Source organism: Stegodyphus dumicola, chromosome 10, assembly GCF_044657685.1.
Source record: "Stegodyphus dumicola isolate Sdum_Otavi_A_Nest chromosome 10, ASM4465768v1".
NCBI classification, from domain to species: Eukaryota; Metazoa; Arthropoda; class Arachnida; order Araneae; family Eresidae; genus Stegodyphus; species Stegodyphus dumicola.
The window spans coordinates 116803316-116828025 of record NC_140777.1 but is presented as its reverse complement, the minus strand read 5'-3'; the positions used below and the strand labels follow the sequence as shown (position 1 = coordinate 116828025).

The window sequence follows — 24710 nt, the reverse complement described above, 5'->3', positions numbered from 1 at the left end:
AGAAAAATGGATTAACTAACATAAAATACCTTACCGAAAGTTCGCATTATCCTCAATTCAATTTATTAAATGTTTCCATTTTGCCACGTTTCCAGGCCTGATCCTTATAACTCATATATAAAAAAATAAAGTAATGCTGAATTTCACATTGCATTTAGTTTTGGAAATATTGAAGATTCTATGTGCAAATATGAACATTCTATGTGAATTTACACATGCATTTACATATGACGTGCTGCTTAACAATAGTATATGTAAAACAAAATCGTAGTTCATGATGCTGCATTGTCCATGGTGTTTACAAGTATTTTTTTTCCTTTCTGAAACAAAGCAATGAGTATTTTAACGCAGTATAAAACAATACGAAGCCCCTATCATCGTACCAAGTGCTATAAAAGTGGAAAAACCCGCAGAATTTAGAAAGTAATAGATTACGGTATGGAATAAATTTACGTAGCCTATAAAAAGGAGCATTGCAGTAGCCCATATTTTTTATTTTATTTATAAAATATTTTCTCAATCTTTTTTACCTTTATGGTGTAACTGGATAGCATATCCATCTAGCAATCGGGAGGAATCGAGTCCTGGCTAGAACCATGCGCATTTTTCGCGTCTCCTTTATTTATTTATTTTTTTTAAAAGACCCTTCATATTTATTTATTTGTTCTAACATGATTATATCCCTTCCTATATATGCATATGTGTAAGCAGAATATTTTTTGATAATTAAGTCTGCTTGAATATTATTCTGTGAGTAGATTTTTTCTTTCATAATTAATTATACTTATTATGCATACATATTTCATCTGTATTTGTGCACTAATGAATAAAATTACTGGATTTTTTACATTAACATAATTAATTTTTCAGTTTAAAGAAATATTTAGTGCAAGTAGGACTGTGATAATGTAGAGTATGTTTCGAATATTTTAAATTATTGCGAATGGGAATAAAATATTAGTTCATACTGATTTAAGTCTTGAAAGATTACGAGATAACTACACCCACCAGCGGCCGAGTCGGCTGAACACTGGCAGCTCGGTTCGAGGTTCGAATCCCGTGAAAGAGCTGGCTGCATGGGTGTTTTTGTGGTTTTCCCCATGTGTAAGGTGTATACAAGCAAGTTTCCCTTAGAAAGTCCTCCGCGAAGGCATCCCTCTCCTTAGACAGATAGCCCCTGGGGACTTGCTTCGATCACATAAACCAAACCAAACAAAATGAGATAACTACAAAGCAGAGTTTCAGAATCAAATTAAAAAGTATATATTTAAAGTCTCTAACTATGTCATCATAAAAAGAATTAAAAAGAATTAGATAATAACATATATTTTAACAGGTAGGTAATAACATATATTTTATGAATAATGTATATCACAACTAATATATGTTATGTAAGAATAATGAATTATAGCTACTTGAATTAACACGGATTGAGAGGATGATGAGTTACGGAGTCTTACCGAAGAAGCGATGGGTAATTTTCGACTCATAGCACTTAAATCTTTGCCAATTTTATTAATATTTTCCCCTTTCTCCAGTCCCTCAAAGCAGTGGCTTCAAATTCGCGTCCTCGTACAGAATTCCCGTCGCGTGCAATTCTGTGCAGCCCAATAAGTTTCAGTTACGTACTTGTTGTAAAGATCTGAAGATTTTAGCATTTAAGGGAGTTATTATTATTTTCATTACCATTAAAAACGAACATGAATAATGCTCCAAAAAATCTATAAATGAAGCTTATTAATTTACAATGCGCTATAAATCTCGTTATAATAATGGAATTTGCAGATTTTATTAACTTTTATTCATACTTGTAAAAATCTAAATAAATTCAATTGCGAAATTTTTCACTAAAAATAATCGCTTTGCTTTTGAATGCATTTACTTGTGAAGAGCTTTTTTTAGCAGTTGAAAATTAGTAAGAAAAGAATTTGATTGATTGAAGTGCATCTATAATCCGCGATGAAGATAATTTGTAATAATTTCTCTCCAAGGTTATTAATTTTATAAGAATCGAAATGTCATCAAGTGTCAAGCTGTAAGAATTAAAGGCGTTTAGATGTATTTATATATAGTCATACAAAATTTTATTTATGCGTCTAAGAGTTTAATAAACAAGAAAAAAAGACTAAATTCTCATTATGTACTCTCAAGGTTTATCTCACTATAGGAGAGTTTTCATAATTTATTTATTTTTAGGTTAAATTAAAGTAAGTTATATATGATTAATTAGATATGTTAGAATTATTCGAAACAAATGTCAAACTGAAAATTTAATAAATTTTCCGTCAGTATATTTTAATCATAAAGTGTACAGATTTCAGATAGAAAATAATCATACGTTTCAATTCTTTTCCTTTGCGATGTTATTATTAATGTTCATATATATTTGATAAATATTTAGTAAGGAAAGTGTTAAGTGCTTTATTTTGATAATAAAAATTTTCCATTTTTAAATGATAAAAAAAAAGGAAATTCTGGCCCGTCAACTGTTTTTAGATCTTACATTTGGCACAAAGAAGATAAAGAACTCATTGATTCAAAAGTCAATGAAACTGTAAAGTTAAATGTTAGTGTTAACTGTAACACTAAGTGTTAGAGTAAACCCATAAATGTGCATGTTTATAATAACACTGTAACATTAAGTGTTAGTTTAAAACCAGAAATATGCATGTTTATCATAAGACACTAAGCTGAAATAAATTTTAAAAATTAATTCATTTTAAAGAAAAATATTTCCTTTACACAAATAAATGATATTAATTTAACCTACTGTACTTCACAGAGACGTGTGCTTTATTTAGGGTAAAAAATATAAGATAATCTGTTATACATATGCCGTTTGGCTTTTGCTGTTTATTTATATATTTAGAAAGTGCATTGTTTTCCTATTTCAATTAGTTTATTGTATTTAATTTAGATTTAAAAATGTGCCATTTTCTAAATATAAGTACAGAACTATGTGTGTATGGTGACAGACGATTGTTAAAAATATGTATCGATTGACATCAGATTTAGCAAGAAAATATTTCATTGATGATAAGAAATAAAAACAGAAATAAAATGTGTATATGCATATCTAAGGTCGTTTTTATCTCTTAAACAGTAGAATGGTTAGATTAATTAATTAAGGCTGACGGAATGCACTTTTAAATAGGCAAAATAGTTTTATTGATTATTTAAAGACATCTGCCTACACATTTTAATCAATGTCATCGCTTATAAACTTAAATAAGCAATTGTTATTGAGCTTCCGCTATATTTAGGAAAACACGCCCTTGTCAGAGAATTTTTAGACTTTTCTATGATGCTCAGAGATATTTTAAAACACTCTAGATAAAAGAGGAAAATTTCTTTTTTTTTCAATATATTTAAAAATAATTTTAATATCAGTAAATTTAAATAAGAAAAAGAGGTAATGTCCTTTACAGTGGTGTAAAAATGTTGTCATTCAATTTAAAGAAATAGTGAAGCTTTTGAAAGAAAGATAAAACTAGAGGGTTTCTTATCCGTAAAATATACACACTGATTTGGTAAGAATAAAAAATGTGCGACGGAGAGACAGACTTTGTGAAGAAGTGCCAAATGAAATACAGAAATTATATTAAAATAACAATTATTTGTCTTATAATACCATTATGATGACAGAAATCATACCATGACAGCATCACAGTCCCACAATCGTAATTTTTATTTTTGTTCGATAGTGCGCTGATTAGTGCCCACTGTGCATTTAAAAATTTTGTAGTTATTATATGCATAATGTAAATAAAACAAATTAATCACTGATTGTTAGTAAAATATCCTCAAATATTTCAATCAAATTATCATCAAGAACAAAATTACTGCTTCTGACAAAAGTAATAGCATTTAAAAGGCGACTAAAGAGATACATAGTTCACTATCCACAGCTTCTAATTTGCATTTTGTAATTCTATGAAGAAAGAAAGAAAGGTCGTTTTGAAGTGTTATTGTCTTGCACACGAAAACTAGGAGTCACATTTATAGTTTCCTAACCTAAATAATGCGTCTACTTAAGGCTTGATCATTTCCATACTGTGAAAGGAAAATAGCCATAGTAGCAATTACAGAGTTTGGTAATCTGAACTGGTATTCAAACTTACTTAAAGTAACAATCAAATTTCAAATTTTAAAATACGTCTAGAAGAGAAGGGCTACACAATTGATATAACGCAATGTTGGCTCAAAATTCTCCCCAGAGTAACAATGTTGGCAGTTACAAAGCGAAGCCGAAGAATTTAATTCTTATCAGAGCTAGCAGAATTTAGTAACGGGACCTCGAGAGGCAGAAACTCGCATTGTCTTACAATCCAAAAACCTCGCCTTAAATACTCTTGCACTAATTTGCATTCTGGTAGGAAAACGGAATGGAGAAGTGATAGTAAAGATCTAAACCATAATAACTGGTTAAACTGAGGTAAAGGAGCTTTGCATAATTATAAAAGATGCAAAGCAATTTAATGGCGTTTAATAAAGAATTTTAAATGTCTAGAGTAGCTTAGCTCATAACTAGTCTGAATGTTTAAAAGTTTGCTTTGTGGGGGGTGATAGTATTTCTTAAGCTTAATACGCACTTTTAATGTTATGATGTATTATTACATCAAAGAAGAAAGTAAAAGCAAATTAATTAATTAATAATCAGCTTAACTTTCATTACCATAAGGGAAGACCAAATGATCCCAATAATCCGAGGTAATTTTGCCTTTCAGTTTATTGTATTTTATTGCAAGAAGTGTCATACAGTCAAAAGATATTTTAATATCCCCAAACTAAAGAGCAGAACAAATACAGCTTTATTCATAAAACTAAGCAGTGAAATTGTTTTCTATTTCTGTAGTTCTCGTAACTAATCTCAGTTGTCTGACTTAATCAGAACAAGCACACGAATTTAATTGTGACAAGCACTGCAAAACTACGTCGATTGTTGGCATGAGCTTTAAGCACAATATGGGTGCCAATACGCCTCTGCCAATTTACGCTCCAATTTTAAAGAAGAGCAGCGCGGGGTACAGTTTGAGAGTTTCCTACCTCTCTTTCTCTACCACCAAACCACTCGAGAGGACTTTCGGGTCGCCGAATATTTTGAGTGCCCCCATGCCGCATAAAGGTTATACATTTACAAATATCGCCTTCTCCATATTCGAACGCGAACCCATCAGTACGGAAGTCAGTGTCACTAATCATTACATTGCATGAATAACTACTTTCTATTTTTCTATTTGTTCAACACATAACCCTCTTTCTACTTTAATGGAAATAAAGCAATAAAATTAATTTGAATTTAAATGAGCCCTAAAACTAAGCATAATCTCGTTTTTATCGTTTATGGAGCAAAATATTATTGAATTGAATAATATTTATTCGAATAAAAGAAAAGCTAACATTTCTTCATCGATGTAAAAAAATCATTTTTCCTTAAATAGTATCAACAGACCAAAAATAATAAGGCGATAGGTATTTTTATTTTTTAAATATTTCTCAGGGGAAACAATCAACAGATCGTAAAGAAATTAAGTACCAACTTCATTTTATTTGGTCTAAAAGGAAGAACACATGATCACATAATTGCTGCTTTTAATAATAGCTGAACTGCAGTAATCAAAGTTTACAGTATTTAATCCTGAAACTATTCTTTGGATACTGAAAGTCAGTTGTAGATTTGGTTTATCTGATTACGGCAAAGCGACTTTACTGCTCAGACAATGTTTGACTCTAGTCAGTTGTAGGACTAAAATTCATTTTCATATACAATTCATTTGTAGGGGATTTGATTTAGACGTTTTCTCTGTTTGCTGATAGTTTCTTTTTTATTTGTTTGGATCAAATCTTAAATTACTTTCTGATTGCTTCTATCCAACCGATTATTTACAGTGTTTGCACACAGTTATTTGTGATGACAATATAGTATTTCATAAAGATATTTTAAAAACTCATCAGAAAGTTTTTTTCGACTGATTCTGTGACAGTTTTGTTTATGTTATGACAATCTGCATTTCGTTCTGTTAATTGGAGCTTAGTCAAGAACTCATTCCCCTCAGAGAATTATGCATATTTTGAAAAGAGTGTCTTCTCTGCAGATGCAGTAGGGATTTAGGCAATTAACTGGTAGTCTGTCAGTTGGTAGGTAGCCTGCAGTTGTCTTTTGTAGGATGTCTGATCCCGCTTTTAGGGATATTCAAATTAGGTAGAAAGAAGGAACGGCTAAGGAACGGGTTAAAGAAAGGTTTTGGAGGGTTAAGTCAGAACGTGTTTTGCCTACTTCAAGGCTATGTTGCTGACTTAGATTCACTCGATTAAAATTTTGAGCCGTTGATTTATTCTTGCCCTTAGCTTGTTTACGCCGATTTCGGTCAGAACCAGTTTACGCGTTATTTAAAATGTGGAACCATTAGGGCATACTTAAATTCCCTTATTTTTAATTTATCCAATATCTTTGGTTTAAAGTCAAAAGTTTTGGCTTCTGTAAGCGCGAGTTGGTGCCATATTTTAAACTTTATTTGAATTAATAAAAGGATCCTTTTCAACATTCCAATGTCTATGTGCTAGTTATAAAGACACGTGAAAAGTCATCAGTTGCCTTTTACAATTCTGGTCTAATTGTAGGCTACCGAAGAAGGCCAGATCTTGTAAGACTCTTTAAAGGTTTAATGTTAAATGCTATTAGTCTTGGTATGCATGCAAGTATCCTTTCCATCTCGATAATTGAGGAAACGAAATTAGTGGCACTTTATAATTAGAATCCTTAGAGCTAGCTGTATTAGTCCCATTAATCTAAGCATCTTAAAATAAACCCAAGCAAAAATGCCGCAATATTAATTAAAAAGTTGGCTTTTAATTTGCATTTTTATTATCACTTCTCACTTAGTCATGCAGTTCGTTCTATGCAGATAGATAGATCTCTGCATATAGATTATTTTAGACGAGCGTAGAAGCATAAACAGATTAACTGAAACCTTAGTATCGGTAATTGTCTGTCTGAAGAGTAATAATCCGAGTCTGAGCCTAAGGGTGTCTGAACGATACAGCCACGAGTAGGTGACTATTGCTGTTTATCCTCGCCGATGTGGAGCTTGCAGTGGTTCGAACTACGGTTGAAAGTTGAACTCGTTTAAATGAAATAGAATTGTGGTTCCTCCAAGAATAAAATTGAGCTGCGGAGTTTTATCCTGAAACTAATGTTTAATCGAGCAGACTGTTACCTATAGAATAACTTTATATTAATTCTCAAGTAGAGACTTATTAAAATTGAAGATGAATTTTATCGTGTTCTTGTTTGCATGAAACTTGAAATTCATTTCCATCATTACAACTAGTGTACGGAAATTATTATTTAGAATACACAGAGCTGTAATACTACAGACCAAAGCAGTCTAAAAAATATAATACTAGGTGTTATAATGCATAAGCTCTTAACTATGAAATAATATATCAATTGGTCCTATTGAGATTGATACGAGATGCCGCTCAGTCCAAATATTCTGACAAAAGGTTATAGAAGGTTTTAATAACCTTTTTATTTAATCTTGGCTGTACAGAAAACACAGTTTTTGCATATAAGTAGAATATTTGCCATTATACCATTTGCGGATATTCAAAATAATGTTATTTGAAATTTCAGATTAAATGTAATGCAGTCGTAGAGTCCACAAGTTAATCTACTTAAGCCGGCTCAATGTTTTTAATGTAGCGTATTTAACGTTTGCTAACAAAATGACTAAAGCTGGGAAAATTACCGGCAAAAACTGGGTGATACAACATAAACTGCAGGCGAGGTTGCCGAATACTATACTATTATAACATTCAAAAACCTTAGCTTAAATACCTAACAAATTAATTTGAATTCTGGAGAGGACTACGGGGAGTAAAAGTTAGTGTATAAGGGCTTAAATCATAATAATTGATTAGTTAAAATAAAATATTCTATAAATATTGAAAGAGATTTTTTGAGGAATTATTCACAGAAATACTGGCATAGTAATTAAATTAATCATATTAAAATTTTAGTCTTTGTTCCATTAGGTTGACGAAAAAAATAATCTCCAAAGCTACAGAGGGTTTTTATGCATTTTTAGAATGATGTTTAAAGTGTAAAAGCTATTTTTTTTAAATGTTCCATCTCATAGCTTTTTTCCCTTGGACTATAAATCTGCGTCTTGATTTCGAGGATATGAGGACTTTTTGAAACATTTCCAGAAGTGCTGATTTTAATTCCTCTTCAGGTACTTTCCAGAGTCCATCGTTAGGGTGGGTTTTGAATTTAGAAATAGCTCTTTTCAAGAGACCAAAGCCACATAGTCCATAAGTGAAATGTGAGATAGCTTCACGGCTATATCTTAAAACGATTATATACGGAATACCTCTATCAGTCTTCATTTCTTCAGGGAATGCAATGGTACTTTTCGAAGTATGATTTGTTGCTTTGTCTCATTGAAGTTTCATTCTTTGAAGGTCATTGGGATACAGAAGTGGAATTTATTCTGTAAACATCGGACGTAAAACTTCCTCTTCTTTAGCTATCTCAACATTCTTGGTCAAATGTGACCAAGTGATGAAAGGTGAAGATCAAAATATGAGAAGTGAAGCTCTCTAAAAGGATTATTTCGACACATACAAACAAGCTTTAAAGAGGAATAGAAGTGATAAAACGGAAATGAATAATATGAAAAAATTATTACATTCAATTAATTTAAATTTGTTCCAATTTTGATTTTAAAATCCAACACTATTGGCAGCCCTATTATATTAGGTAATATATATTATATTTTTGGTAATATATATATTATATACATATGTATAGTTGGTATATATGTATATATGTGTACATATTTGTGTTTCTGTAATATATATATATGTATTAGACAAAACCTTTAGGCAGAAGATTTTACTTAAATAAGGGTACTTCATTCAAGGATAATTCATTTCAAGGAACGTTTATTCGTATTGACATTATACATAGGAAAAACCTGTAAACTTGCGTATATATATTATATACATATGTATAGTTGGTATATATGTATATATGTGTACATATTTGTGTTTCTGTAATATATATATATGTATTAGACAAAACCTTTAGGCAGAAGATTTTACTTAAATAAGGGTACTTCATTCAAGGATAATTCATTTCAAGGAACGTTTATTCGTATTGACATTATACATAGGAAAAACCTGTAAACTTGCTGAGTCATTCAGTTTTAGAAGCAGAAAAGAGAAGAAATGGGGAATGCTTTCGCTGGAATTCGAACTCCACACCCTCTGTTTACCAGCTGGACGTGCTTTCCAATTATACCTCGAAGGAATGCGGTAAGGAGGTAAAAATATCTTACAACTGTTCAAAAGTTTTACACGATTTTTTTTAAATTTATGTAGCGTAACTGGCACTATCGGATAATTGTTTTCCGTATGGAACAAGAGTGTTTTTAAGCTTCTTTATTGCTGGGAAGTTTGCGTAAGGCTTTTATTTGAGGTACAAATTTGTGCTGGTGCTCCAAAAAGTTAAGAAGATACGTATACGCCTTTGCAATATGCTAGAAAATTATTAAATTCATAATTACATTCTTGTCGCCTCTTATTAAAGCTGTACAAATTTTTGTTCTTTGGTAAGACTTTTCAACTCTTTAATTTAGTATATGCCAATGTATTAATGCTATGTTTGATGCATTAAGACCACAGACAAGATAACCCACTGGAGAAAATATGTATATGGGGGTTAAGGAAAACATCCATACTGGACTGCTGATGTAGGACAATACCATCAATCGAAAGACCTTCCGAAAAATGGTGCAGCCGGAGGGAGAAACATTGATTTTATAAGGTATTATGCTAGTTGCCCAGTTTTTATAATTTAGATTACTATAACTTGTCCTTTCCATTAGCCCTAACCAGAATGCAAATGAGGTTAAAGAGAACTTTAGGCGAGGGTTTGAATGTTTTTTATATAGAGCTTTTGATAGCGAGGATTATAACTTTACTTGCTGTTACCCAGTTCTACCAGGTAGTATTTCGGCATTAGCCATTTGATAGCAAACTTTGAATTTTATCATTAAATTTGAAGTCAACTTAGTTAGGCCAAATTAGTTAAATTTCCAGCTATAGTACTTTTAATTTTAAAAATTCAGCTTTATATGTGTTTCAAAACAAGACCAAGACATTTCTGACATTCTCTATTCGACATAACTGTAGCCCCACCCCAAAAAACCCCTCGTAGTACAATTCTAAAAAGTCAGGTAATTTTATATATTTCTGTAGTTACTTTACGGCAAACTCACAAAAATACAAAACATCAAATGTTGATTGCCTTCTACATCACCCTACATTTTGTGAATTTGGAATTCTACGTGGAATGTTTCAAAAGAGTGTAGTGAGTCTTTTTCTAGGACTTTCTTTGGGTATAAAGAGGTTGCTCTAACACTCAGCTACCGAAGCTCTCATCCAGCATCTGAAGCATCCTTTCTGAAATGGTGGTATGAAAAGGTTCGGTTTTTATCTTTTCCGATTATTAAAGCCGGGTTTTATCTACTGAAACATGGCTTTGTGCAACCTGAGATATGATATTTATTAAAACTAGAAATGTAAAAGTAAAATTTATGAAAATAAAAAAGTCAGAAATTTTCTTATGATTTATTTAATAACTCTGAATAATTCATAAATGTTTCACTTTCTGGTGCGAATTAAAAGAAGTATTGTAATCGAGAAAAATTTCGGGTATCATATTTCAAGGAAAACTTTCAATTTGGCTATTCCCGAATCAATTTTGACTATTTTCTTGAGTGACATCTATATGTATGGACGGAATAAAGGTCTCCTTTTTTCCCAAACGGATTGTAAAATGGATATAAAATATATTCAAAATTATTTTTTCTTTACGTCTGTACGTATGCGTGCATCTTGCATAATTCAAAAGCGATTAGCCATATAACGTTGAAATTTTGTAAATGGACTGGTATAACATCTAGCTGTGCACCTTTCTTTGTTATTGCAATCGGTGGTACCAAAATTATCTAATATCTACTCACCCCATTTACCCGGCTTAAATTCCTTACCCGGCTTTTATTTTCACAATCGTTGGTAGTCATATATTTCCAATTACAGAAGTGTTTAAAATGATGAAAATATTCCTGTTTGGGTAATGTCAAAATTGAAAAAAAAATTTTTGGGCCAATAACGAAATAAAACTACTGCTTTGTTGATATGATTTAATATTATCATAAGTGAAAATTATGATAATGTTTTTCTTAGTTGAATATTATATGTAATTATTGCCAGAAATAGTCAGAAACTTGATTATCCTTTATTTATTCTCTTTTACTTTGTATTATTAGTTCCATAGCGGGCTTTTTCTTTGTTAAAGAATACTGCAAACACAGAAATTTTAATTGCTCCAAATACTGAAACCTATCCGCTTCCAATTATATTTTTGATATTGTTCACCATTAAACCTAGCATTTCGACTTGTTCTTTAAAGCAATGAATAAGAAAATGAATTAGGCAATAAAAGTGCTTGGAAGAATGCGCATGATATGGCTAGGATTTGATCATTACCTGTTAAAATATCTCGCAATAGCGCCAAACCGATTAAATTCTGTTAATGAAATAGAATCATTACTCATTTGTCTTTTTTTTTTGAATTCTTTATTCCCCAGTAACAAAACACAAACCTTTTGCAACTTTATGGTGAAACAATATCATCTGGGGGCGAAGATCGCCAAGATTATCCATAAGCTTGCAAAATTCTGAGCCGGTCTATGCTTCGTTATATATATATATTTGAAACTTAATTTAATTTAATTTTAATCTTTTTTGCTTATAGAAACAATTCCTAGACAAGAATTTAATATTCACTTAGTTGGTTTCTAGAAGTTAACTCTCTGTAATACCTGTATTTTGATGTCCCGCAACGTGCGTTTGTAAAATTCCAAGAAGTTTTTAAAGTGTATTTATAATGTGTACCTTTCTAAGTAATTGTAAGCTGTAAAGTAATTTGAGTATCAGAAATGATGTAATAATTATGTAAACTATATAATTACGTCCTGAGCCTGAACGTCAATATTATCTTAAAACGATTTTTGATGTATTTTCTAATGCTAGATATGCGGAGACGGAGAAAATGTTCTTTATTATACTTAAGAAAGAAATTAACTTTTTAAAGGAGAAAATCATTATGGTTAAGTTCGATTTATCCAGAACAAATTCCTGTTTGATTGTAGTTATGGTGAGATTTAGCTCAGTGAGAGATAATAGCTTTCCAATACTTCTAATATTATAACAAATTGTGCTGTTACTTTGTCTAGATCTAGCAAAAGCTAAATGAAGTCTTACGTATAGCATAATGAATGCCTTTCTTCAACTGAAAAAGCTACTGCTTTTTGTAAGCTTGGTAAAGAGAGTTTAAAAAAATTAACTTCTGTTAAATTTGTTGAACTTGTGTTTCCTTGAGTTAATCTGAAATGTTTCTTCTGTAAAACATCCGATAGCAGGCTCAGCCGCTGTAAATTGGTAACTTTTACAAAAATGGTAATGCTATATTTAGGAAGCATAACATTCTGCAAGGCGGATCTAAGAATTGGAAAATGAATTTTTGTAGGAGGAGGGGAGGAAAGATGACGTAGAATGATGACTGAACATTTCAAAGAAATATAAAGAAGAACAGTGAGCAAGTATTATTCGATTGTGCTCATTTTTTCCTCCCCGAATGACATTTTACTTCAAATTTATAAATATATATCATAGGAAAATCTTATTCACAAATTAGATGCATTTATTTAGAGAGGATGATTTAAGCACATCACGCATAATTTATTCATATATATATGTGTGTGTTTTGTATTTACATTCTTTTCCTCCAACAGTTAACTTTCGTTTCAAAAGATGTTTGGATCGCCTTAAGAATGCTTTCCTGCTGTCTTTGTATCAATGCAGGAAAGAACGTTTTTAAGGATTTTTGCTCAGGTTTGCCGTTTAACATTAAGATGATCATGACTTAAACAAGGAATTTTAAAATGCTCTAAAATGCTATGATTTACATTTTATCTCAGAATGTAATTTATTATCTTTTCATCAGAAGTTTCAAACGTGATCGTAATGCCCAAGTAATTATGTTCAAAAGCTTTAGTTATTTAACAATTTTCTTCTTTAAAATCCCTGTGAATGATATAGTGGTGAACGGCGGACTGCTGGCTAGAAACCAATGGATTCGACTGTCGCTTAAAACTTGGTTGTATTTACATATGCCCTTTTTCCGTTCTCGTGGTTGCAATATCTGTCTACTCTTTGCACCCTTGACAAATTTCTGGTATAAGATGGTTAAATGCACGATGGGCTTGGCCATTCCGAACGAATACTTTTATGGAAATGTCCGGCCAATTCTGAAAAATTTCTCTCCTAAAAATTTGCCGTAGTGTTTAATTTTCCTCAAACAATTTTAAAAATTACAAAGAATAAAAATAATATTTTAAATGTTTACGTGTTTTAGCATGTTGTTTTCTATTTCTGTAATTAAGTTTATGTCTGATTCTTTTAAAGACATTTCTGATAAGGATTTAATTTAAAATATCATTGTTATATAAATTGCTTCTGCATTAGTGTTAGGTAAATGGAACATGCAAAATAAAGTACGCTTTTTAGTCAGTAAGAGCTCTGATTTCTGAATTGTATCTTTCGTGAATCTTTAGAAAAATATTACAGATGACATTTTGGGCACTGTTTTGCCATTTTATATCAGGTAAGCTTCCAGACATAAATTTTAACAACCTATTGGACTTAGAATCCAGGTACAGTTTTTATTCGAAAATAAAATCTTTGAAAAATAGAAACATATTCATTTACTCTGAGTCCAAGCCGAGTAACGACTACTATAATTTGAGAATTTTAAAAATTTAACTATAATATCGCATTAATTATAAAAAGTGTTTATGTTTCATAATTTATTCTGTTCAGAAAAAGATAAGTAATCATGCCTCATAAACAACATTTAATCTTTTTGGCTATGAAATGTAAAGATGATACAGATTTTAATCATGTTGGTACTGTAATGTATTCGAACCTTCTTGTTTCAAGATTATTTATTTCAAATATTTTCGTAAGGGGAGAAGAGGTCATAATGTAAGTCATCTTAAAAACAGAGAAATAAAAGTAAGTTAAAATAATTACATTTTACATTTAATGCCTTGCAGAGCTAAGATAGAAGATATGCGTTCCATTTCAGAAGAAGATAAGTTTCACTTTGCATATTAAAATTTAATTTCTTACTGCAAACGTTATGTGTCAAAGTAACCTCAGTTATTGTCTTAGAACTCAATTAACTAATTCAGTGGTTCTAAATCTTTTTTACCGCATCCACTTCGTTTACTATTTCTAGATAATCATTCCTCCGTCCTATTCAAAATTTGAAAAACACATATATATTTATTTAAATTTAGATTACTTTACATGTGTTTTATAAATTGAACAAGGAAACTATAGAAAATATTGATAACTACCAAAACTTAAATAAAAGTAGAAAATATTGATAACTACCAAAAGTTAAATAAAAGTAGTTTTTCTATACTCATAAACTAAAACTGAATACTTAACAGCTAAATAAAAGACTGATCACATCCCTCATGAAACTATGAAATTCCTCCTTCAGGGGGGTTGGAGAACTAATAAATTGATGAAACTGGAAGAGTTTTAAAAGTCTGTATTATAAATTTTAAATTTTGCGTAAGTATTTTCTTTCAGTCATTTTCGCATGTAAAATATTTAAATTAGATATAGGTTTCTGAATTACTGAAATGCGCGTGTTAATACTTTATTGTTGTTGAAGGAAATTTATGGTTTAGAATTTAATTTATGATTTCCAAATATTTGCTACTCTTAATACATTGTCTATAAATTGCTACAATTTTTAAGGAAACATTTTCATGCAATGATAAAACTTACCTCCTCAGAAGTGAAATGTTGAATCCTCTTAAAGCAGACTTTCACTAGGATTGCCTTTGAGTATATCCAGAATAAAAAATCACAATCACCTTTATAAAGCTGTGTTGTTACGATTTTAAACAATCCTTTATATACCAGTCTCCGTAGTCCTTAAGTACTCCATTCTTCTTGCACCATCCTGCAGATAAAATTGTATTCACACTATACAAAAAGAGTTTAAATCTGTAACTAAGTTTGAGTTCTCCAATATCATTTAAGGCGGTATGTGTGATATTTTATATTTGAGGCTTTGCTGTAGCGTTAGGTATGATTGAGAGTTCGGACAGCTTATGTGCCTCGTGGTGAATGTCAGGTTTACCAAATTGCTGTTTGGGTGGGGATAATAAACCGCCACCTGGTGGGGGGAAACTGTATCCCTGTGAACATGGCTATCCGCATCCAATGGTCATGCATCGTTGGTTGCTGAGTTGGCTGCACCTTTCGTTTGGCAGAAGACTTTTGCAAATTATACACGCTTTTATTTCCTTTAATTTGGCTTTAGTGAGGTTCTTTTTTTAGTAATATAAGGTCTTCTGCCTTGAAATTGTATGGCATATTCAGACTAGACTATTATATTGATACCCATTTTAGTCTTAAATATTAGATAATTGCAGATCCTTTTATTAATTCAGAAGTATCTGGTATATTAAATTCAATATGAATATTAAAAGTCTTATTTTTCTTTCAATGTTGATATTTTGGATGAGCTTAGGAAATAAGGTTTCTCTTCAAAAGCGGTTTCTTCTTACGTATTTTTAACTAAAATGGAAAGATAAAACTTTAAATTAAGAACGCCTGCAATTTATGACGAAGAGGTTCTCAAATAGTTTAGATTTCTTTTTCCATTCCAATGGTTGGAAACAATTACTTCTTTAAATGCTAGAAAATTAAATTTTGCACTGATTTTAAATGCGAAAACTGAAATAGTTTCGGGAGAATATTTATGAAAAGACAGGTTTCTTAGATTTATTTACTAACAAACAATTAGTAGGTTTTTATTTTATTTTATTAGTGATGCTTACCCTGGCATTATGCCCCTAGAATGGGTTCGTGATTAATCTCAGGTGAGGTAATTTGGCTTGCCTGTTGTGATAAGAGAATGCCTTCTATTAATTTCCATCTCAGGTTTTATTGAGAACATCGTAAAGAGGAAACAATTAGCTATATTTTGAACTCTCGCATTAAAGAAGTCTTTTAGAAGACAATTTTTAACCCTTGCTGAAATTGCCACATCCGTAATGCAGACATAAAGCGGAAGGCATACCGACTAACTACATTCGGCTAGAAATTTGGGTAACCTTGTCAACGAAACCCACTGGTCCGTTAAAGTACGTAATACAATAATAGAGTAAGAAAGGGAAATATATATAAAATATACAGATAGAAAGAAGACTCGATGTAAACTTCTCTTACTTTGCAAATCTAGACAAGTCTTGTCATGATTTTTACTAGTTCTTAAAATTCATATAATATGTTTAATTATTCATAAGCACCGTGCTTTTGTTTTCAGTTGTATATATTTGATAATATGTTGAAGTGTAAGCACACACTTTGTATTATAGAATAAATCTTTCGCTGGAGTTTTTGTTGCTAATCCTGATAAATGCTTCTCTCTAATGTGTGAAAAATATGGGCACAGCTAAATATAAAACTTGACATCGTCTAGATGTGTTGGGGTTTCGTAGCCACGTTTTACATTTCTTCTCAAGAATTGCGGGAAATAATATGGAAACTTTCCATGATTTTCGTTAATTTTACAAATATAAAATTTATTTTTATTCCTTTCAATGTTACTTGAGAGAAGTTTTCATGAGTTAATATTCTCGGACCTTCCTTATCCCATCTGCTTTACCATTTTACTAAAACGTGTTTAGAAATATTTGTGCCTTGCTGTAAGTCTTGAAATAGGAAGATGAATATCAATCATATTTTTTAATATGGCTTCCTTAGCTGCTGTAAAGATGCAATATGAAGATCCTGCGCCTATCTCCCTCCACCATCACTCTTCCGATAGAATTACTATATCAACAGATTTTAAGTACTTCAAATATTTAAGCAGAAAAAAGCGATATATTTTCAAAAAGCCACTGCCTTTGCCTCAATTATATTCTGATTCTAATGTTATCGTTGCCTATCCCAACCAACCAATCTACCATTTGCTGTTCCTCAACCATATCACATTTCTCTATTCGGCATTCATAAAACAAAGTTCTGAAATGCATGGATTTATCCTCTTTACAACTGTCCGATGAATGTTTAGAAAAATTTACAGATTATAGCATTTTTCAAATTGCTCAATGAAATTTGCAAAATTTATTTTGGGCTGCATTTCGTTATTTTCAAACAAGCATCGGAACCTTTTTTCTAAAAATGTTTTAAAAGCTCACTTTCAATAAATCTAGGAATATTTTGACAAAATTTTGAAAAACAGATGTTTAGTTTTTAACAGAAAAATTGTTTTGCTTTTTTGAAAAATTCTTGAGCAGGTAAAAAAGTATTTAAAATTTATTGCATAATTTGTAGAGTATCTTATGTTCATTTTGGTCTTTACTTTAATTACTTGACACCGTAATCTCGCCAGAATGTAAATTAGCTTCGTATTTAAGCTAAAGTTTCTGAATATTACGGAGAGAGCTTCTGGCAATTGCGTCTCACTATTAGTATTCCTCTGCTTCAGACTGATATTTCGACTTTAGCAGTCTTGTTAGCCGATCTTTCAAATACGCGCTGGTAAAATAACCGATCCACCTTTATTCTGTTTAATGTATGGTATTGACTACGTTATCAGTGTTTTAATTTAATAGTCTAAGTTAAGCAGCCGTATATGGTAGTTTCGTCTGTAGCACAAGTTGTGCCTTTATGTGTAATTTAAGACTAAAATAAGTAAAATAAGGTTATTTTACACTTTCTTCAGTATGTTGTGAGTGTTTAAGACGTAGCGATAACTCGCTACCTGTAGGGTCTGGAGGACTTTAGCTTTCAATTACAATATTGACTCTACAACTTACTTAAAATATTTAAGTGCAAACTGAAACTACATTACGGGATACCCAATCAGCCTGCAATTACGTCACTACAATAAAAGAATTATAAAGCAACCTAATATATTAATTTATTTTGAGTATCTCACCCGAGATATTATAAGGAATGAAAAACATTTCTTCCGTGGACTTTTACGATTAGAAAACTGGTACAGCATATCAAAGAACTTGTCGAGCCTTTAGGAAATAGTATTTTACAACAGATAACACTTAATGTGATAGCAGTTAATATTATCATTCGGATACTACTCACGAATTGCCGAAGTTACCCTCGCTTGTATACGAAAATATACGAAATACATTGCTTATTGTTATCGACAAATCAGTTAAAATGATTAGATTATAATAAAATAAGTTTTTTAAACTGAAGATAAAGTTGCCAAATAAGGTCAAAATAGATCATAAAAATTTCCAAATGAGAGAGAAAGGTCGCCAAGTAAGGGATAAGTCCCCAAACTGCTTGGCTTCGATTTGAGTCAACCATTTTAAACTAGGCAAACTTAGTTTGATGTAGAATATGCTTAACTCTATCGATTTTAAGAGCTTTCAGACACAAGCCTCTTATCTTAAAATGAAAAAATAAGTTTGCAAAACATTATCCTGAAAATAAATTCTTTGAAAATATCTTACGCCAAATTTAGATTGCTTTTTTGCGTAATTTAAAAATTTATATAGGCATGTTCCCTTCCAATGACGAATGTGTCACGGGATAGCATCTATCGAATTATTTCCAAAAACGTTATAAACGGTTCATAAATACACAATTAAAGATATTATGAATAGTTTATAAACAATCTTTTAATACCTACTTAAAATGATGCAAGCCACCTATACATGCTTTTAGTTTTATTTATATTAAACTAGTTACCGGCAATGTATGAAGCGTTTGACATTTCATACATTTCCTAGGAATTCTATAGAATACCAAATGACAAACCAGCAAAATTTGAAATATATCTCCAATTCGTTAAGAATATACCTACATGTAATGTATTCACACTTAATTTATATGTTTAATACATTCATTCCATAATTCCAGACATTTTGTACATTGTTTTCTTTAAGAAAGCCATAAATTTTGTTTTGCACACCTTTCATTTTTCTTTATGTCATTTGAATAAGTTTTTAAAAGGCACTCTTTTATTTCTTTCAGATAGCAATTGTATCTTTGAGGAATGCACGTCTTTTAATTAACAGCCTTATCATGAATGTTTTCCCTACTTTGTTAAAATAACATTTGCCTTTTTATAGAATGCCTAGAGAAAGTACATTGTAATTCTCGCGTTTCATGCTTTGCATATAAGTTCCCGCCATTCTGTTAAATGCCTATGTATTTTATAGAATGGCAGCGTTTCATATATTGCCGGCAACATATATATTAACTCTAAATCATGTATCGGTTTCACACACACACACACACACACACACACACAAAAAACAAAAAAAACAAAAAAAAAAAAAAAAAAAAAAAAAAAAAACGGGTGTTCCGGAATTCGAATTACGGTGAGGGTATTGCACCGTTTTTAAGTCTACCTGCTGCGATATAAAATGTGTAATGGTCTTCACAACATAATCAGAGAAAGCCATACAACACTCACCCCTATTTCATTCATTTAGAAATACCACTATTGCAGCTCATTTGCAAATAATTACACAAAAAAAAAAAAATTCCCTTCAATAATACTTCCCTACCAATACTTTCCCCTTAATTTTCTTTTCTTTATTAAATTCAAGAACTAAATCAATTTACATGATAGTGCTTTTAATAAATTATTCCTTCTAATCAACAAAAATATATTTCTGCTGAATTTAACGCACTTTTTAATGTTCTAAATAATCTCATTAAAATTCATTTTACCCAAAGGTTTAATAAATTGCTGTAATCTGTAAATTAAATTTTACTGTATTCCTTAATTGCTCCTTCGAAATATACTTCCTAATTTTCCTGTGTTTATTTCTGTTAAAAATTCCATTCTTAATCAATTTAATTGCACTTTGAGTATTAATATTTAAATTAGTTATAAAAGTTTTATCAGTTATTTTTTCCAAAAAAAGTTTTTACATATAGAAGTTCTTTATTTCAATGTACCGTTGCTATGTTCTGAACTTATAATACAACTATGGGGTTTTCCTCGTACTCCAATTCACAAGATTTTCTTCACACAGAATTTCATATATAACAGTGTCTCTGCATGTGCCAGTATAATTTGCACAATAGGAAACTTCTTACTTTTCTGTTATCTTAGACCAATTCTCCGAACATTTATAATGAAGACACAATTTGTTTACTTTTTCAAAACCTTTCACACTTGGATCTTATGCATGTCTACTTTCAAGACTAAAGCAAGTATTAAATATAGTTGCCTTTCATAATGCAGATATAAAATATTATAATTTGCTTTTCTATTCTTTTTTATTAAATACCATTTATTCTACTTCAAGTAAAGTAGTTGCTTTTTATGTTTAGTCATTCCCAAATTCGTTAATAACATTTAGCGAATATATTAACAGTCTTAGTGTTATTATGTGTTTTAATTTACAGTTATTATGCCTTCCCAAATACTTGTAATTTACCTGGATGTTCTTTCACATTTGACTTGAATATAAATTCGAATATATATTGGTATTTCTTCTAAAGATTTCTAAATGTCTTTCTTATCTTTTTAAATCAAAACACCATCATATACAAATATTTCAAAAATCATCGAGAAATAAATTTTTTAAACTCCCATCTATCGTGTTTAGTTTGAATGAAACATTTTATTTTTTTAATTTTTGTGAAGCTGTCACCCTATTTGAAAGGTGTTTGTTTTCAGTCCAAGAAAAGATTTCCGTAATTCTTTTATTTTATTTTCATAATCATTCACACTTCTGGCACATTCACATAAATGTCTTATTCTATGTTACCACACGGTAAAGAGGTTAAACTTTATTCCTTCAAATATGCTCTCAGCACAATTGCAATAATTGCAGCTTACTTACAAAAGCTTCATGCTACATTGCTTACAAAGGACTATACATTTCTTCAAAGTCAGTTCCTCCTTCTAGTTAAAACTCTCTAGTAACAAATATAGCTTTGAACCAATCATCTCGTTTGAATTAAAAGTCCATTTACTGATTAAAAGTCTCTTTCTTATGTTTTAAATTCATTCACAACTTTCCAAGCTTTGTTATTAATTAAAGACTTTATCTCTTCTTCAATAGCTGCTAAAACGTTTTATCTCCTCCTAATATTGCTTCATGGTATGCTAACATTACAATTTCTATATACTTTGTTGGTAGTTTTCTATTTCTAATTTAAGGGTTTCTGACTTCAAGAAACTCCTAAACTGACAGGAGTAGACGCGGTAATATCACTTCAATAAGCTTGCTATTCGGTCTTATTCCATATAGTAAACTGAAACTTTGAATTTTTCTTAAGATGAACTCCGTTATGTCATTAAAATTAGTTTGATACTTGCTAAATAGTTCGGATTCTAGCTTCGCATGGTATTTCACCACTGGAAATGCTTTTAATAGTGCTGCTTCGAAATTTTCGAACGTGTAATGCTCCGAACCTGGATCCCGCAACAAAAACTTGCCAATTCCTGTATACCAGCTGAGAGCTTGGCCTTTTAGATTCGTCTTAGCTATTGTAATTTTTTGCAGCTGGTTCACTGGATACAAAATAAATTGCAGGTCCAGCTGCTCCAGAAAATTCCTCATTGAGACTTTGCCGTCGAATTGTGCGGCTGACTTCATTGCAGCTCTCATCGTTTCTACGATGAATCCGAATCCTTCCTTCGGGTTTGCTGAAGTCTGAGGAACCTGAAAGTTCGGAGGGGTCAATTGGAACTTCTCGTTTTCTAACGGCATAGTTCGTCACAATTTATTCGGGCGCCAGATATAAGGTTCCAATCTCAAGACGTATAGAACAGCCTCCACTTGGGCTTTAACTCAAGAATACTAAGAACTAAAATTTAACTAATGCTCAACTAAAAAGATATAGCCGAAGCTATCAAAATTCTTCAGGAGTTACTAACTGAACGAGTTACTACAGGAATTGCTAATGTCCTTAAATGCTAACTAAATGGCGAAACTATCAAGGGCCTGAAATACGGCCGAGCGGAGTAATAGTTTAGATAGAGTGAAGCCAAAAGGCGAAGTCAGAATCTCTGGCTCTCTAACGAAGTCAGTGGAACTTTAAGTACTGCTCTTCCTTCATTTGCATTTAACCGCGATTCTGAAAACACATTCTGGTAGGAAATTGTAAGCTGAAATTAGGAACAACAGGAAAATGGCTTTAACTAAAAATAACTGTTAGCAACTTAGGATAAACCTTACAAACTGTTAGTCTCAATTTTATAAAACTGCTGGTAGCTTCTTTGATAAGTACCTTTTATTTCGAGTTTTTCTTAGAATTTGCAGTGCTTTTCTAAATTTGACTGATGTTATCACTTTCTTTTGTATCACTTTCACTGCCAGGTTCTGCCTTTCCCTTAACGGTTTCTGCAATATCATTGTCAATTTTTACATGTGTTGTCCCAATATTGACAACTGGTACATATTATAAAAATGAATCTGTATAGTTTCTCAGTGATGCCTGAAACATAAACTATATTTAACTCATCTGAGAGTTCTACATAAAAAAAGCCACATATCTCCTTGAAAATGCTTGTATTTTAACAAGACGGAATTCTCTTCATTATTTTAGGAACTTCTTTCGTTTAATGACATTTAAAAGCTTTTCTAATACCCTGGACTAAGGTGGGAATTCTAGAATTGTATTTGCAGGAAGACACACTAATCACTTTCAGAAAAAAGTCAGAGGTGTGTGTGTTACACAGTTATCTAATTAGTAAAGTTATTTTTTCATTTTAAGTTTGTTATCCCATTTAAAAAAAATCATTAAAATATTATTTATCACAACATGAGTTCTTGTTCTTACTGTAAGTTAGAAATAAATTCTTGTCTTCTTTCAAACATCAAGATTTCCTATTTTTGTTGATAATAGGTTCTGTGTTCTTAATTACTGGGTCCACAATGCACGTTAATAACACAGAAACGTATTCCTTTAGTTTCTTAAACAAACTGTTATTTCACTTTTAAATAATGATGGGTGTTCTTGTAGTGACTGGTACTACAGTCCATTTTCACGTTTATTATAAATTTCGTGTGGCTTGTATTCATTCAAAATTTTAATATATATTTATTTTCCATTCAAAGTCTAAATGTTGGTACCTCAAAACATTGTGCCATATATACCTTGGATTTCAAACATTCTGACAGCTAAATATTAAATTTTCAGACTGACATTTATTACAAATAATACTAATACATTGAATTAACCATTAAATAACTCATTTTTAACTTAAACTAAAAGTGAACAAGGAATGAAAACTTCCCAGCTGGGATAAAACTTGATAATAAAGTAATGACAATCGATTTTCTTTCTTTTATTTATTAAATTTGTCTTCGTCACATACAGAAATAATTCATATGTTTGTATGCAAATAATTACAAACTTTATTTCTTACTACAAGAAGACACTTGATGGCGTTTCGATTCTGATAAAATTTGTAACCTTGGAGAAAAGCTACTACAAATTATTCTTCATTACGGATCTCAGATGCTCATCGATCATTTGTACTCTTTTAGTTTCTTTTCTTATTAATTTTTAACCTTTAAAAGCACTACTTTCTAGCATGTAACGCCATCCAGCAATATAACTGATAACATAGAAATAAATAATCTTTTGAGAATAAATCCATGTGTTATCACCGAAGGCGATATCCATTCAAGACATCTTAACTGGAATCCAGGTGGTTCTAATCGTAGAGTTAGGTAAATTTTTGACTTCATATAATCTAAATATTGCATTTTAGTAACACCAAATCAGATAATCATTATCATTATAATAATTCTGCAATAACTGTCTTTTAAAAACGTAATCTCGTAATAAATTATACTGGATACTGCTCGTATATAGATTATACTGGGGATTCAATAAGCAAAATATGTTAACTTTATTAATTTGCGTAGCATAAAATTTTTAAATTTTTTATTGCGTATTCACATTTCTTCTTAAAGGTATTATAATATACAATTATCTGTAAAAAAGAGTGTTTTTTAAACTGAGGCAATTTAATTCTTGTAAGATTAGAGGTATTTTATCAAAGAAATTTTTAAGTTATAAAATTGAATATACTTATGAGTTGAGGTTGCATAATTTAAAAAACCTGTAGATGTAATGAAAAAAAACATTTTGAATTTCTATTTTAAGACTGGTTTTGCAAAGAGCCAAGAATTATTTAAAATTAAGCCTTTAACTCATAAATGCGCCAATTTGGCGAGAGTAAGATTACGCCAAATTCAAACAGCCAACTCAGTCACTACAAAGTGACGATAACCAGCGGTCAGTGACAGTATTATTCTCGGATCTAGCATCATGATGACGAGAAGATGAGTCACACGTCATTTCCGATGGACTCACTCCTTCCCCTCCACACCTGCTCTTTATGCATTTATTATATCTTATTGTATCCCTCATCGGCCGGATATAACTGAGCTTCATCGTATAGGAGTATCCGAAGTCGAATGTTTGAATTTCCGGCTATATGGAAGCCATTGTTTTTGGCGGGAGAAGAGGCTTATGTCAGAATGTGATGTCTTTAGGGGCGTGTTGGGAAAATGCACGAAAGAGATTATATGAGT

General features: G+C 31.1%; 1 protein-coding gene across 1 annotated transcript in view; it reads right to left on the bottom strand.

The window, feature by feature from the left end:
• Nucleotides 1-15267, bottom strand: part of LOC118203012 (uncharacterized) — a 130190-nt gene extending 114923 nt beyond the window's left edge. Inside the window, exon 1 of the mRNA XM_085825422.1 lies at nucleotides 14938-15267. The gene's annotated coding sequence lies outside the window, so the exon portion shown is untranslated. The remainder of the gene's footprint in view (nucleotides 1-14937) is intronic.
• Nucleotides 15268-24710: the final 9443 nt, after the last annotated feature.